At 39.4% G+C, this 15544-nt stretch overlaps 1 protein-coding gene across 1 annotated transcript in view; it reads right to left on the bottom strand.

Moving 5' to 3' along the window:
• SPTBN1 (spectrin beta, non-erythrocytic 1) overlaps positions 1–15119 on the bottom strand; it is a 193035-nt gene extending 177916 nt beyond the window's left edge. The window contains exon 1 of the mRNA XM_081314580.1: positions 14876–15119. The gene's annotated coding sequence lies outside the window, so the exon portion shown is untranslated. The remainder of the gene's footprint in view (positions 1–14875) is intronic.
• Between the last annotated feature and the right edge of the window lie 425 nt (positions 15120–15544).

Raw genomic sequence — 15544 nt, 5'->3', positions numbered from 1 at the left:
GGAGATGTTACGGTAAGAAGTACTATACTACTGAGAGAAAATTCGTGGGTTGGGGGTAAGCAACCGATGAAGTGACAAGCCTTATTTTCCATTAAAAGGATTCCTTCACTGAAGAGGCTCACAGCTTTCTACAGAAACAATGCAAAGACGCCCTTCAAACATCAGGGTGATCATTAGATTTCAAGGTCATCTTCTGTACTTGTTACACAAAGAAGCCAGCCCTGCTAACCTCAGGCTACATTCCATTGGCACTATAAATGCAGTGTTTAATTAGAAGGCTTGATTCCTGTCCACTCCACATAGCTACTCTGAATTCCTTCTGCCAAGAAAGGCAACCAATCCTCTTCAAAAGCTTTAATTAGATTGCTATGTATTGGTAAAAAAAGTCAAGAAAAAGTTGGCGGAGGGAGGAGAAGGGGGTGCCACAGTAAATGTTCATTTTTAAGATTCCATGAAGATGGTAGCTCAACAATCACTGGGTTCATCTAAGTTGATTTTAATATATTGTGTAGTATAAGCATAGCTACTCTGGTTTGTAAATCCTGGTTTAAACCACTGATTTCAACCAGAGATTAATTTCTGAACACTTAACCAAAGTTATGTCTTTAAAAGCCAGCTGTTGTCTTTGTTGTTAAAGAAGGAGAGGGCTCTTCTTTGCCACTGCATTAGTGGCAAAATTCATACAATATCTGTCTAGTATTAATGTAACATTTTGCAGCTAAAAAAGGAGTCATTCATTGAATCATATTTTTCCTCCTGCATTAATGGCTGGCCCAAAGTACAAGCTAGTGTCCATTCCGCTTGTGTCTCTTTGTATGTACAGTATTGAATGAATACTGTATACAGTATTTGTATTCATTCTTTCACCTGAAGGATTCAAGGTGACATCTGGGGTTTTCTTTAAAACATGAAACCCACCCAGTGCTTCTTCTGTCAAAAATCTCCTAGCACCACAGAGTGGGGAAGACAAGAAAGATAACTCTTTTGCCTTCATTTCATACATAGAGGCAGTGTTTCTCCCAGAATTCCCCAGCAACAAATCTTCAAGCTGCTAAGATTGAGATACACTGCATACAGGCTTCTTAGGGACATCTGCTTGACAAGTCTGGAAAACAATGTGCTGGCCCATATAAGGTAATCCAGCAGGAATCTTCTGCTTTAGGCATATACAGATAATATGGCATGTCTCAAGTTAATAAACCAGGACACAAATGCTTAAATACTAATACTAATCTTTGATTAGTTTCCATCCGTTGCTTCTTGTTCAGGTGCTTTGGAGAATAGCTTCACTCCCTCTTCCTTGTGGCAACCTCTGAGTTATTGGAACACTGCTATCATGTCACCCCTCGTCCTTCTCTTCATTAAACTAGACATACCCAATTCCAGCAACCGTTCCCTATATGTTTTAGCCCCCAGTCTTCTCTGTACTCTTTCTAGAGTCTCAACATCATTTTTACATCATCGTGACCAAAATTGGATGCAGTATTCCAAGTATGGCCTTACCAAGGCATTGTAAAGTGGTATTAACACTTCACGTGATCTTGATTCTATCCCTCTGTTAAGGCAGCCTAGTACTGTGTTGTTTTTTTTGGTAGCTGCAGCACACTGCTGGCTCATATTTAAGTGATTGTCCACTAGGACTCCAAGATCCCCCTCACAGTTGCTACTATTGAGCAAGGTACCACCTATACTATACCTGTGCTTTTGGTTGTTCTTGCCTAAATGTAGAACCTTACTTTTTTCACCACTGAATTTCATTTTGTTAGATAGCGCCCAACATTCGAGTCTGTCAAGATCCTTCTGTATCTTAAGCCTGTCTTCTGGAGTGTTGGCTGTTCCTGCCAGCTTGGTGTCATCTGCAAATTTGATGAGTTCTCCATCTATCCCCTCATCCAAATCATTAATGAACATGTTGAAGAGCACTTACTATATCTCTATTCTTCAATGCATTATAATTGGTAATGAAAAAGCTATTTAAAGCCAGACTTTAAAAAATAATGGTAACTACAGTATGCTAAATGTTAAGATGTTGCATAGCATTTTGAAACATTTAAAGAAATTTGCAAATTAACATTTCAAGTGAAGTACCGCCATGTATAAATGAATTAATTACAATCAGCCTAAACATGCTTATTTAGAAGTAAGCACTTCTGTATTTATAACTGACTACCCATATTATACAAAGCTATGTTTTCCTTAACCATGGTCATGGAATAAATCATATTGGCTAGAACTGTACAACCTACTAAGCCAATAAACCACAAATAACAAACTACAGTGGCCAGATCTCAACTTAGCCTTACAGCTTGAATTAACCATTAGAAATCAGATGTTAAATTATGTAATCTTTTGGAAAAAAAATAAATGGCTGGCAGCTCTTTAATTTGTCTGTTATATTAATGGAATTAACTAGTCAATCAAATGAGAATTTAGCCTACTAACAATATTAGTCATCAAACACATCTGGATGTTCTTCACAAGAAGTGAATTCCAGTGGTTTCTAAAGAAATTGTTGGGTTATAATCTGCATCCATTAAAAATCTCCACTGAGGATTCTGTCTTGAATCTTGCCTCCCTCAAGGATGTCTGTTTAGTTTCATGGTTCTTTCCCCTAATACCTAACCAAAATCTATTTACTACAGTTTTTACAGCAATATTTTTTATGAGCCAAACCACTTTCTATTGTAGCTTTAATAAATAAATAAATTTCTTCATACATACAATGATAATCACATTATAAACAATGCCATGGAATTTTAGTCAGAAAACCATGCAGGCACAAATGTTCCGACTCTACCTTTCTTTTGTGCCAAAACAAATTAAAATATAATGCACTGGAACTAGTATTGGAACACTAAGAATTAGAGTAAATCCTAATGTAATGTAGTTCCAATTATATTTTGAGTTATCTTGACTTATTTTTAATAAACTTGGTTTTCTGTATGAATGTCCAGAAGAAATTATGTCATTGAAAAGAATACAATATTCTTCTTGTTTGGAAAATCAAGTGCACTGATTAAAAAAACAGATGTTATTTTTTGGAAAAGGAATAGATAATAGATCTTCGGGAGTGCAGAAAGTGGCCCTTCCTAATGTTGTGCTTTGTTAGCTATGGGTTAGGATGGATTCACAGAACATACCATGCCATAAACCATGGTTTACAAATCTCCAAGAAGATATCAGAAAATGTCTAATTTGCCCTAAAAAAGATTTTAAGGAATTCATCAAGAGTAAAGTTCTGAAAGACTTCTAAAACTGGGAAACTCTTAATGATAGCCTTTAATTATTTTTAATAAATGTTTGTCTGCCTACTCACCAGAATCCACCATTATGATGGATTGAAGTTGAATATAAGAAAACAGAAGAGATTAATTCTTCCACCAGGAGCATTTCATGTTAAACAGGTGCAGTCACTGCCCTAAGGAATATCAGTGACTGAAGCAAACTTGTTAAAATACAACACTAATGTTGCATTCTGACAATCCTAAACTACTCTCTTCTGGTTCTCTCAAAGGTGCTTTTTTTCAAAAGGCAACTGGACTGGGTTTTGTTTTTTGGTTTTTTGAAGAAGTAGTTTCACTTCTCATCCAAGAAGCTTATTTTCTTCTGGTTCATACTATTACTAAACCACGATGATGTATTTTCATATATTGTTGTTGTTAGTTGCAAAGTCGTGTCCGACCCATCACGACCCTATGGACAACGTTCCTCCAGGCCTTCCTGTCCTCTACCATCTTCTGGAGTCCATTTAAGCTCACGCCTACTGCTTCAGTGGCTCCATCCAGCCACCTCATTCTCTGTCGTCCCCTTCTTCTCTTGCCCTCAACCTTTCCCAGCATTAGGCTCTTCTTCAGTGAGTCCTTCCTTCTCATTAGGTGCCAAAGTATTTGAGTTTCAACTTCATCATCTGGCCTTCTAAAGAGCAGTCAGGGTTGATCTCCTCTAAGACTGACCGGTTTGATTGCCTTGCAGTCCAAGGGACTCGCAGGAGTCTTCTCCAGCACCATAGTTCAAAGACCTCAATTCTTTGGCACTCAGCCTTTCTTATGGTCCAGCTTTCACAGCCATACATTGCAACTGGGAAGACCATAGCCTTGACTATATGCACTTTTGTTGACAGGGTGATGTCTCTGCTTCTTAAGTGTGCTGTCTAGATTTGCCATGGCTTTCCTCCCCAGAAGCAAGCATCTTTTAATTTCTTAGCTGCAGTCCCCATATGCGGTGATCCTGGAGCCCAGAAAAATAAAATCTGTCACTACCTCCATTTCTTCCCCATCTATTTGCCAGGAATTGAGAGGGCCGGATGCCATCATCTTGGTTTTCTTAAGGTTAAGTTTCAAGTCCCTTCACCATGACAAGGCAGTAATCCATGAAGGGGTTTAATATATTACACAAAGCCTAAAATAAGCATTATGATTTAGGGTTTTTTTTCCTTCAGAATAATGCCTTGCAAAAAAAAAACCTATTTAAAATGGTTTTTATTTTCCAGGATTTCTATGGCAACTTACATAAATAAAAACAAAATCAAGGACTATTGTAACAATAACAACAAACTCAAAGATAATGACACAAAAATAACTGTGAAGATTTTAAAACTTGCAACGTAGCATATTCTCAGGCAGTAAAGACAGAACTAATCAAAAGTAAGGTCTACTGATTTATGTAATTTATTCAATAAATATTGAATGAACTGGGGAGAGCAAGCCATTTTCACAAAACTATTTTTCCTGACTCATTTTCAGACTGGATCACTTTCAGGATTTTCTTCTTTAAATTGAATCACTCTTTCTCTTCAGCATTAGTAACTGCTGATCATGACAGCTATTTATAACCTCTAAGATAAAGGCAGCCCTCCTCTAAATGCTCCTTGTTGAAACAATAGGAAATGCTTTCTGATTTGTGGGACTTTCCATAGGCATTTGTCAGGTCACTCACAATGAACTAAATCAGAATTTGGGGAGTTGAAGTGCATACATCTTCAAATTGTCCAGGTTGAGAAACACTGAATTAAACAAATCTTTGCTCTAATCTAAATGAGCTTTCTTTAAATACATATGAATATTGATTTTCCCAGGTCCCAGCTTGTAACATTCAGGCAATAGCTGAAAAATGCCTCCAATCTTAGTTTGTCCTTGGGAAGATTGTGTTGTAATTGCCTAGTCTACAGGTTGCTACCAACAACTTTTTCATAATTAAAGCTCAAAATACGGATCACTTCCTTTCTCACCAGTTGGAACTCTCACTATGCTTTCCCTCCCTAAGCTTTACACAAAGGAATTATGTCGCTCTTGTCCAATTCAAGACTGAACTCCTGATTTACAGCACACAGATGCTTACCTTAAGGGGTAGGCCTTTCAGTAAACCAGCAAACACAGCTGCTGGAAGATCTGCTGTTGTACTGTGAGTTATTCCACATTCCAGAAGCAGCACTGCAAAATCTCTCTACCTTGACCAACCTAACTTCTAATGACTGCATGTAAAACTATACAATGACCTTGGGCTTTCTAGCTCTCAAAGTGGCTTGCCACAAAACATTCAAATAACTTGATGGGAAGCCACTTCAGATAGCAGCACTTGGCTCACCTTATCCAAACTTAGAAGGTAAGCAGTCTTGGGGTTAGCTCTGGAATGGGAAGTCACTCAAGAATTCCAGGGTTGTGGGCTAGAATGGAATTTTTTTTTTAAAAAAATCCACAAGTGAGTGGTGAAATGGTTCCATATTTCTGCCAAGAAAACTGTATGGATACAGCCATGAAACCATCAAAACATGAACTTGTCTCAGAGGAGATTTTACATTACATTTGTTCAGAAAAAGCATTAAGCAATTACTCAAACAATTCAAGACTGAACTCCCGATTTACAGCACACAGATGCTTACCTTGAGGGATAGGGCCTTTCAGGAAAGCAGCAAACACAGCTGTTGGAAGACCTGCTGTTGTACAGTAGGTAATTCCACACTCCAGAAGCAGCACTGCAAAATCTCTCCACCTTGACCAATTTAACTTCTAATGACTGCATGTAAAACTGCACAAAGACTTTGGCATGTAGTTTCCAAACTATCATAATTTCAGATCTAAGTAGAAATTAGGTAGGAAATGCTTCAAATTCAATTACAAACAGGTGATTTGGAGTTTATAAGTACATGCATGTAGCATGTAGCATGTAGCATGTATATCTAATGCTAGGTCAGGCAGGAGTGTATTTTCCTGGATTCATATTGCAATCGCATGAAAAGAGAGGATATTGTAAAAGTTACAAAGGGATGCTATTGTTTCTTCTCTCATGTGCTCTAAAGCATGTTTTTGGAATCAAATCGAATCACTGAACAGCCTTATTGATAAACGGATAAATCTATTCCTGTCATTAAATTTAATGAAACTGAAAATAAAAGCACATCTGTGCATGTTAAGACTTCCACTCTCCAGTCCCTCAAAAATACTTTGAAGTTAATTTAAATGCATACATCCCAGTGACATCAATTGCATTTTAGTTTCTCTAGAAATTTGATTTTTCACTAAAAATGTTGACTTTATCTCTGAGACCTAGTAAGTACATCATCCTATAGGCAGAGGTCGGGAACTATGGCCCTTTTACAATCTATGAACTTCAACTCCCAGAATTCCTGAGCCAGCCATGGGTCAGGAATTCTGGGAGTTGAAGTTCACAGATCGTAAAAGGGCCATAGTTCCCCACTCCTGCTATAAGGGCTGGAGGTAATTTACTAAGGTTCTGTAAAGTCAATAAGAATGAAAATAAAATATATTAAGTAAACTATTTTAAATATTTGTTACATTTTTTTTATTTTTAAAAAAATATTTTAAAATATTTGTCATAATCTACTGGCCATCCAGATTTTTGAAACTCACATATGGGTATGTAAGGTTTGAAGGAGGGGGTTGTTTGTGAGAAATAATGTATATAGTAGACCCCTTGTTATTTTACCATTTCAAAACTAAAAATTAATTTCCATTGGCTATTTTGCAGCAAAAGTGGAATGAAGATTGGTGGATCACACCCTGCAGCCCGGAAGACATTCTCAGAAGGAAAACTGATTGAGTCATATTGTTCTGGACTGAGCTCTCTTGTGGAATGAGTTCCATGTGCGACTAGCTCACTGAATTGCTATGCCAGTGTGTTGTGGAACATACTGTAAAACAAAGGTAAACACAGAACACTCATGAATAACCTGCAATTTATAGTATAGAATAGCTGATTGAAGTGCTGCATTATATATCCACACTGTAATTTCACTATCACAAACAAATGTTTTACAGGTTTTATATAAATAATATGATGTAAACAGAGTTTAAGTATTCTTAAATTAGCTTTTAAGAAAGAGTAAGCTACAAATATGGCTTTCCTAAAAGTAAGCAGAAGCATTTTTTAGAGCTTGGCTTAGTGGTATATTCTTTGTGGGGCTGCCTGAGATTCTTGCTAACTAAATCTCCAAGGAGCAAGTGATGGGAAGTCCTCTGCCCAAGTCTCCAGAGAGCCTACTCTGTATCAGCGTAGATTTGCTTTGTCTGAAACCATGATCTGGGCCAGTATTTCTCAATCTTAGCGATTTTAAGACACATAGACTTCAATTCATAAAATTCCTCAGCCAGCAGAGTTGAAGTCCACACATCTTGAAGTTGTTGAGGTTAAGAAAGACTGAGCTAGCTGTTATAGTCCCACATATTTAAGGAGATGATCAAATAAGAAAAATGGTATAAGCCAGTTTGCTAGGTCTTATTAGGATGTAGATATAATTAGGTGGTTAAATTAAGAGCATAAAAAATCCTATTTTATCCAAAACTATTATTTTCCTTCAGAATCCCATTCCAAGCAATTTTGAAACTTTACTATAATATGAACAATTTGTCTGCCTTTCATTGTTTCCAGGAGCCATATTCTGAGCTATACCGTAGCCTTTGAAAATGGAAATTCAGCTAATTTAGCTAATAGCACCTGGGACTACCATAAAATCATCTATGGAATTACCGTATGTAACAAGGGAAAAATATTCTGGCTTTCAAAATATCGCTTGATATACTGGATTAAGTGTCATATTCAGACCCAGATTAAATTTCATTTTGGCAAACTGCATCATTTCCTGACCTATGAATGTGAATAAGAGTTATTCAAGAGCATTTTGCCAGCATAGAATGTTACACAGAAATAGGTTAGAGAAGAAGGAATGTAGGATTGTGGAGCAAATCAGTGGTTTCCTACCCTGTTTCTTCATATAACTTAAGGTTTCTAAACACTTCCATTGATAGATTAGAGTCAGTTACTCTCTCTCAGCGCAACCCGCCTCAGAGTATTGCTGTTGAAGGGAAAATAAGAGGAAGAGGTTATACTGGATATGTTCACCCCTTATTTGTAAAAATAATAAAGGGGGCATTCAAGTAATAAAAAATATCCTACATTTCATCAATGAATTCTTTAAAGAATTCTATTCCATAGCTAGGCAGATGGTAGATGCAGAAAAAAGTCTTTATAGATCAACTTTCCCAATCCTTGTGTAATCCATATTTGTTGGGGTTACTGATATTAGAATTCTGAAAGTTGAAGTCTCAGTATACTTCAAGGGCTTCAAGTCGCTGATATGGATGTTGAAATAAACCGCATGGCAATCTGCATAACTTGGGTTGCTTTTGATATTATTTTTCTGATTAGAACTGTTTTTTCCAACTACCATAGTATTTCACTTCAAACAATGTAGTATTTAAGCTCTAAAGAATCACTAGTTTATTCCTCCTAAAAGTGCAAAGACTGATCTCTAAGGAGGGGTAGATATTTGAATGAATGTCTGTTATAAATCTTAATTCTTCTCTGTGCCTGTGGGAAAAAGAATGAGATAAAGTATGTATGGTGTGTCACTCATGGGTCTTCCGCTGAATTTTCCATAACCTCATTAAGCAATTTTCCAAACAAATCAGCAAGGGAAAGTGACTTTCTCATAAGGTTCCCAGAAGAAAACAGCCAATGATTACTTAATCCTTCTGATCTTGAAATCACAGTATCATCTGCAGATCATATGAACATTCAGTTTACTAGTTGCAATCAAGCAATGAATGAAGTTAGAGAGTTTTGTTGAACACATTAATTTTCACTAACTGGAGGCTGCACCTTTTCATAGGGTAGATTGTTTGGGGCTGAAGGCTGCATTAACTAAATTCATTTCATCAAAACATCTGAATGGATTTAAAATGTAATTAAAATATTTTTCAATTTTCAAACTGCCAAAAACTTCTGAAATGATTAGGTCTGTATCCCAAAAGTAGATTGGACCACATTAAGCAAGGATTTTCTGTTTTCCCATTGTTTGTTTGTTTTCTTTTGTGGGAAATTAGCTTAGTTTTTATATTTAAAGCCTTTTCTTTAAATAGTGATAATCACCCAAAGAAACAAAAAATTGTACTGCCAATCTTCAGTACAATGCTAAATTTCAACAGGATAGACATAAAATAATTTAAGGATTACAAACACACAAAATAAAGTTATTTTAAAACTACATGTGATCTGCAAGTTTGCCTAACATACTATAGTTCAGTATTTTAATTTCATACATTCACCAAGAAAAGAAAAACATAAAATACATTTCCAGCTACTACCAAAAATGAGTGAAAATAATTTGCATGACATTTTAATAAATGCATAAAAGTTTAGAGAAATTTGCAAAGCTATGTCTATTATACAGATTATGACAACAAGCTCTATATTATAATGTTCCTCCTTCAAAACTTCCTTGTAGTAAACTGACCAGAAAGGCTGTCACTGATTCAGTAGTTGTCATTTTACATTTCCCTAGCACTTCAAAACGTGCTCTCCTGTAGCAATTAAACTGGTCTGCTTGCCATTGCAAGTCCCAGTGATGTAGGATCCAGTGAAGTCTGGAGGAGAAACAAATGAGGTAGCCCCCTAGTGCCAGATAGCATTCCTATGGGAAAGATGGGGTGGGGTGGGGTGGGGTGGGGTGGGGTGGGGTGGGGTGGAGTGGAGTGGAGTGGAGTGGAGTGGAATGGAATGGAATGGAATGGAATGGAATGGAATAGAATAGAATAGAATAGAATAGAATAGAATAGAATAGAATAGAATAGAATAGAATAGAATAGAATAGCTTTATTATCACTTTAAATGTACACTAATTGGCATATATTAAAATGAAATTTCATTGCATACAGCTCTCAAAGGGTTACCACCTACAATACTGTATACACTACGTAAATGTGACAAAAAATGCATATACCCACAAACATTCTACGACACAAAGAAATAACACAACCTAGTTCGGATGTATACATGTACATGGCTTGCACTTGGAACTATGATTAAATCTTTCTGCATTGCAGAAAGACATCAAAAGGCTGATTTGCTTTTACAGGGTGGTTGTAAAGATGACTGGGATAAGATGTCTAAAGTGAAAGTACTTCATTCCCCCAAATTAGAAAAAAATATTTCTCTGAATATGAACTGGAAACATAGTTATTGTACTAGATTCAGATCCCAAAGTTATAAGAATATGTGAACAACTGAAAATCATGCCATTTTATCAATGTGCCCAAGATCGCAGTTTTGCAAGTGGAATGTCACCTATTCTTATCACAAAGACCATTTTTGCAGCTCTTGACTGTTCAGTTGATGTCAGACCCAGTGAATTCATGCAACCCAATTAAGCAAAATTAAATAATTTAAGTTTCTTGGCTCATACCACTTTAAGCCAGCTAATAACACATGAATAAAAGGGTGAGGCTTCCACTGCACAGTTGCATTCACCATCCTGACTTTCTTTATGCTCCCTTGTGGATGCCCTTTTGTGTGTGCATTTATATATTTGTTTAAAACAAATATATCAGAAATTAGCTCAAATCAGATTTTCTTCTCCTTAAAGCACAAGAAAGATTGCAAAACACAGTTTCTCCATCTGAAATAGAACAGCACAGGAAAAGCTTTGTGACTATGTTCTGCTCTATTTATTAACCCTCCAACCTTTTTTTAAAAAAAAGCAAACACTGACAGTCCTTGGTAACTGCTACTGACACCACAGGCTTGCCTCTCTCTCCCTTGAGACATCACAGTAGACACAAGTGTTCTTCTCAGGTGGGAATTTGCACCTGGTTTCTTAAACAAAATGCTTGATATAACAAATGATACAGCCATGCTGAAGCCATTCCTGAAATTAAAATCACACACTACACCTCAACTTAGGCCATTTTTAAATCTATGTAGCCTTTATTTCCAACATCCATATGAGATCACATGATATACAATGCTAATGAAAAACTCTAAGACCACCTGAACTGCAAATCAATGTTTTGTATCAACTTAATAGAGAAACCACAGGGAGGCGGTGGCTCAGTGGGTTAGGACGCTGAGCTTGTCGATCAGAAGGTCGGCAGTTTGGCGGGTCGAATCCCGAGTGCCGCATAATAGAGTGAGCTCCTGTTATTCGTCCCAGCTTCTGCCAACCTAGCAGTTCGAAAGCATGTAGAAAATGCAAGTAGAAAAATAGGGACCACTACGGTGGGAAGGTAACAGCGTTCCGTGTGCCTTTGGCATCTAGTCATGCCGGCCAGATGACCACGGAGTAGGACAAGCACTGGCTCTTTGGCTTTGAAACGGAGATGAGCACCGGCCTCTAGAGTTGGAAACGACTAGCACGCATGTGCGGGGGAAACTTTACCTTTACCTTAATAGAGAAACCATGGCCATTGCATATCAAGAAAGGACTGCCACATTAAGCGAGGTAACAAATCAATACAACACAGTGTTTTATCTACCCCAGTGACCAAAAGTCCTTACAAAGTTCAGGGAAAAGACATAATGGAGGTAGATCACTTCTTCCTGCTTCAGGAAATAGGTATCTCCTCAGACTCAATGATTCCAGCAATCACAGCTTTCAATCAATGATAGCCATTACTACCTCTCAGACGTTTAAGGATTATCTATGTGAAATATCTCAAAAAAATTCTAAGAGGCTACTCTTTGTTCTTCCCATTTCCTGAACCATCTTGTGCATTCATTATTTATGATACTGAACAATCTCACAAAAGCATGCACGTTTAATCCACAAACATACAGGAATCCTCATTTTAGTGCATTGCAAACAATCAAATTTAAGAGTGTATTTTTTTATCTATATCTAAAATACCCTTCTCCAGTCTGGTGTCCTTTACTTGGATTTTGGTTCTCATAACTTCCATCCAGTATTGATCATAATGGCTGTCACTGATGATAATGTATGTATAAACATAGCTAAGCTGAAGAAGAGCTGAAAGTGCTCTTGGAATAAGGGGAATTGGAAAGAAGGATCAGGGAATTCTGGGAGTTAATTTCTAACTTATCAGAAAAGCATCAGTTTGGAAGGCTACGTTAAATGACTATTTCAATGATATAGGATTTTCTCCTCTCCCTAGTCCACAAAATGGCTAAGAAAAATGATAGACAAGGTCTTTCTTTCAATTATAAACAAGTTATATATTTTTAAATGCTAAAATGCACTGTGTAATTTCTTCCAGAAGTTTTTATCCTTATTTAATGTGAAGATATCATATACATGTAAAAAAATGCAAAACATCTAACTGTAGGTTTGAAAACAACTGTCATTACAAACTATTTACAAATAATAAACTGATAAAATATATAAGTAAGCACATGGAAATATTTATGCAAGATATAATAATAGTCATCAAATTGGAATTTTTCAACAAGTAGAAAATTAATGCTGCACAAGGCAAAGGATGGCTGTGTATTGGATGGGTCCCCACCCTGTGCTAAGTCATAATATGATTTATTTGGGATTGGCATAACATAATGTACAAATCCAGCCATTGCAGTTTGTAACCCATGGTTTATGATTTAGCTTGATAACCCAATGGTGACTTATTCAACAAACTATGATTAAAACAAGTTTAGTTTAGGACAATATCAGAGGCAATATGCCAGCTGTTAAGGTACATGAGCCAGAGAGGTATTGCCCTTATACTGTGGTTGTGGTGAGTTATCCTAGGCATCTGATCAGCAGAATGAGGATCTAGATGGGTTTTTAGCTGGTCCAGAAAAACTCTTTACACTCTTATTTATAAAAATGTCATTTAAAACTCATAAAGCCACCCACCATTTAGAATTTTATTCACAAAGAAACGGCACTGTGACAAGTAACAGAGCAAACTTAATCAGACACCTCCTTCCCAATATAGAAGGAGGCTTTTACGCATGACAACCAGCTTTCATTTCATTCCTCCTTCAGCTCTGGATCCAGCAGGCTAGAGGACCACCCAGTCCAGCTGAAATGCACCATTTCTCACCATCTCTCCCTACTGTTCCTAAAGAAACGCCTCCCAAAGTCCACTACTTTTGTAGTTATCTGATTAATGTCTTCCCGCTGTAGGCTGGACTCCACCTAACTGCATTAGAGCTGCAGGACAGCAATCCCATTATTTCCTTCTGCCAAAGAGGGGGAAAATATAGGAAACTGAGGGAGGGAGGGGGGAAAGTGAACATTCCAAGGGTCCCTATAGAATAGAATCTGCATGAATCGGGGAGGGGGTGTTGGAAGAGGTTTTGAATAATAAAGCATTGCTGAGCTTGTCCTTGCTGGCCAAGAAAAGAGGGAGGAAAAATTGGACAGGCTTCCTTAGGGTGGGGCTGTGATAAAGCACAAGGGATTCATGTAAAATATATTCTGGAAAGCAAAGCAAAGAGTTATCAATGCTTTCTGCATTGTGCTGCATCATTTTTCCCTGGTCAGAAAGGAAAGGTGGGTGGATGGATGGATGGATGGATGGATGGATGGAAGAGAAAAATAAGATGAAAACAATAAAATAATTTCCAACCCCACTGATTCCCACATACATATTCTCTCCCTCCTGATGCACCCTCATGGTTCTGAGAGTAATAAATCATCTCCAACTGGAGAAGAAGCCAATAATGAAGGGGGTGGGGGAGAGTATCTTCAAATACTATGTTGCCGTAGAATTAAATAAATCCAACTATTAAATGAGAAGAGGGTCTGGGAAGGTGACTTTTCAGTATCATTATTACCACTGTCATCATATTATTCTCACCATGACCAAAAGGAACGTGGTTAGTATTAATCTCTTTTCTACAGTATTTCCATTTACAGAAACCTGTTGATGTATTAATAGGAACAGGCGAGGGGAGGGAGTAGACAGGAGGAGAGCGAGTCTCCTCCAAAGCACTTGATGCAAAGAGATGGAGGACAGCAACGAGATTGGAAAGGGGGAGACCGGCGAAGACTGACCACGCCTGTTTTTGCAACCCACCGACGTTTAGAAAACCAGCAACCTGATTTGAGCCCTCCAGGTTACTTGTAGTTGCCATTTTACGTCATTTTATTTCTTGCTTAATATCAGCCACCCACCCAGGCGGGCTCTCTGCCGCCCGCCCGCCCACCCGATCCTCAGAGGACTTCGGTCAGGAACCTTTTAGAAAACAAGATTTCAGTTTCAATGATCGCGGGGAGAAGGGGGGGGGAGTGAACAACCCTCATCTTGCAGCTAAGCGATGATGGAATCGCTTTCCTTGCAGAGAGAAAATTTCCTCTCTCGGAGCCAAGCACGGCGGCACTGGCTACGGAGGGCGAGTTCCCGGATCTTAGCTCGGGTCCCTGCAGAGGAGAATCCATCTATTTACTAACGCCGCAGTGCCGCCACGACTAGCCCCTCTGGCCAATTCTGCTCTCCCGCACCTCCATCAAATCCTGGCACAAGCACGACGCCAAAGCGCCTGGTTGCCTGATCTCCGGCGCCCGTCCCCCCCCCCACCACCACCACCACCCCCGAGGTCGGGAAGACGAAGTCCCCACGCGCCCCCTCCGCACCGACCCCCCCCCAGACAAACAATCTTCTGATCGAAGCGAAATAGCTACCTCGGCTGAAGTGATGGGGCGGCGGGGGTGGGGTGGATTGTAGGATCCGCTCTCCTTCGTCCTTGTAGGCAATGCGGTGCGCTCCCTTTCTCAGCAGTGACGGAGGAGGAGGAGGAGGAGGAGGAGGAGGTGGGGATGGGTGCGTGACGATGCAGCAACAGAAGCAGCCGGTAATCTCGGTAGCTGCAGCTGGGAAACGGAACGGGGGGGGGGGGCGGACCGACCGAGACAGAGGAGAAGCAGCTGTCCTGGCCGTGGGCACGGGAGCAGCTCCGCAGCAGACGAGAGCCGGGGATGGAAGCGGAGACAGGGAGTGGACCTCAGCAAGCCGCAGCCAGTCAGCCGGCCGGCCCCCTCCGATAACCGCCCGCACAGCAACAGCTGCACTGACGGGGCGGAGTGGGGGGGGGGGAGAGAGCGAGGGCGGGGATAGAGCGTTCGTACACACACACGCACGCACGAGCGCGCGCGCCGGCAGACAGAAACACGCACGCAATGCGCGTGCGCGTGCGTTGCTGTACAGGGAAAGGGCCCTCGAGGGCAGTCCAGCGCAGGGAAGGCAGAGAGGAAGGAAAGCGGGCGGGCGGCGTCCGCGGCGGCAGCAGGTTACCCTTCGCCGCCGCTGCTTTTCTGATCTGTCCTCTGCATCGGACCGACCCACCCCAAATT

The sequence above is a fragment of the Vipera berus genome (assembly GCF_964194415.1).
Source record: "Vipera berus genome assembly, chromosome: 1".
NCBI lineage: Eukaryota > Metazoa > Chordata > Lepidosauria > Squamata > Viperidae > Vipera > Vipera berus.
The sequence above is the reverse complement of the archived record's forward strand: the minus strand, read 5'-3'. Positions and strand labels throughout refer to the sequence as shown.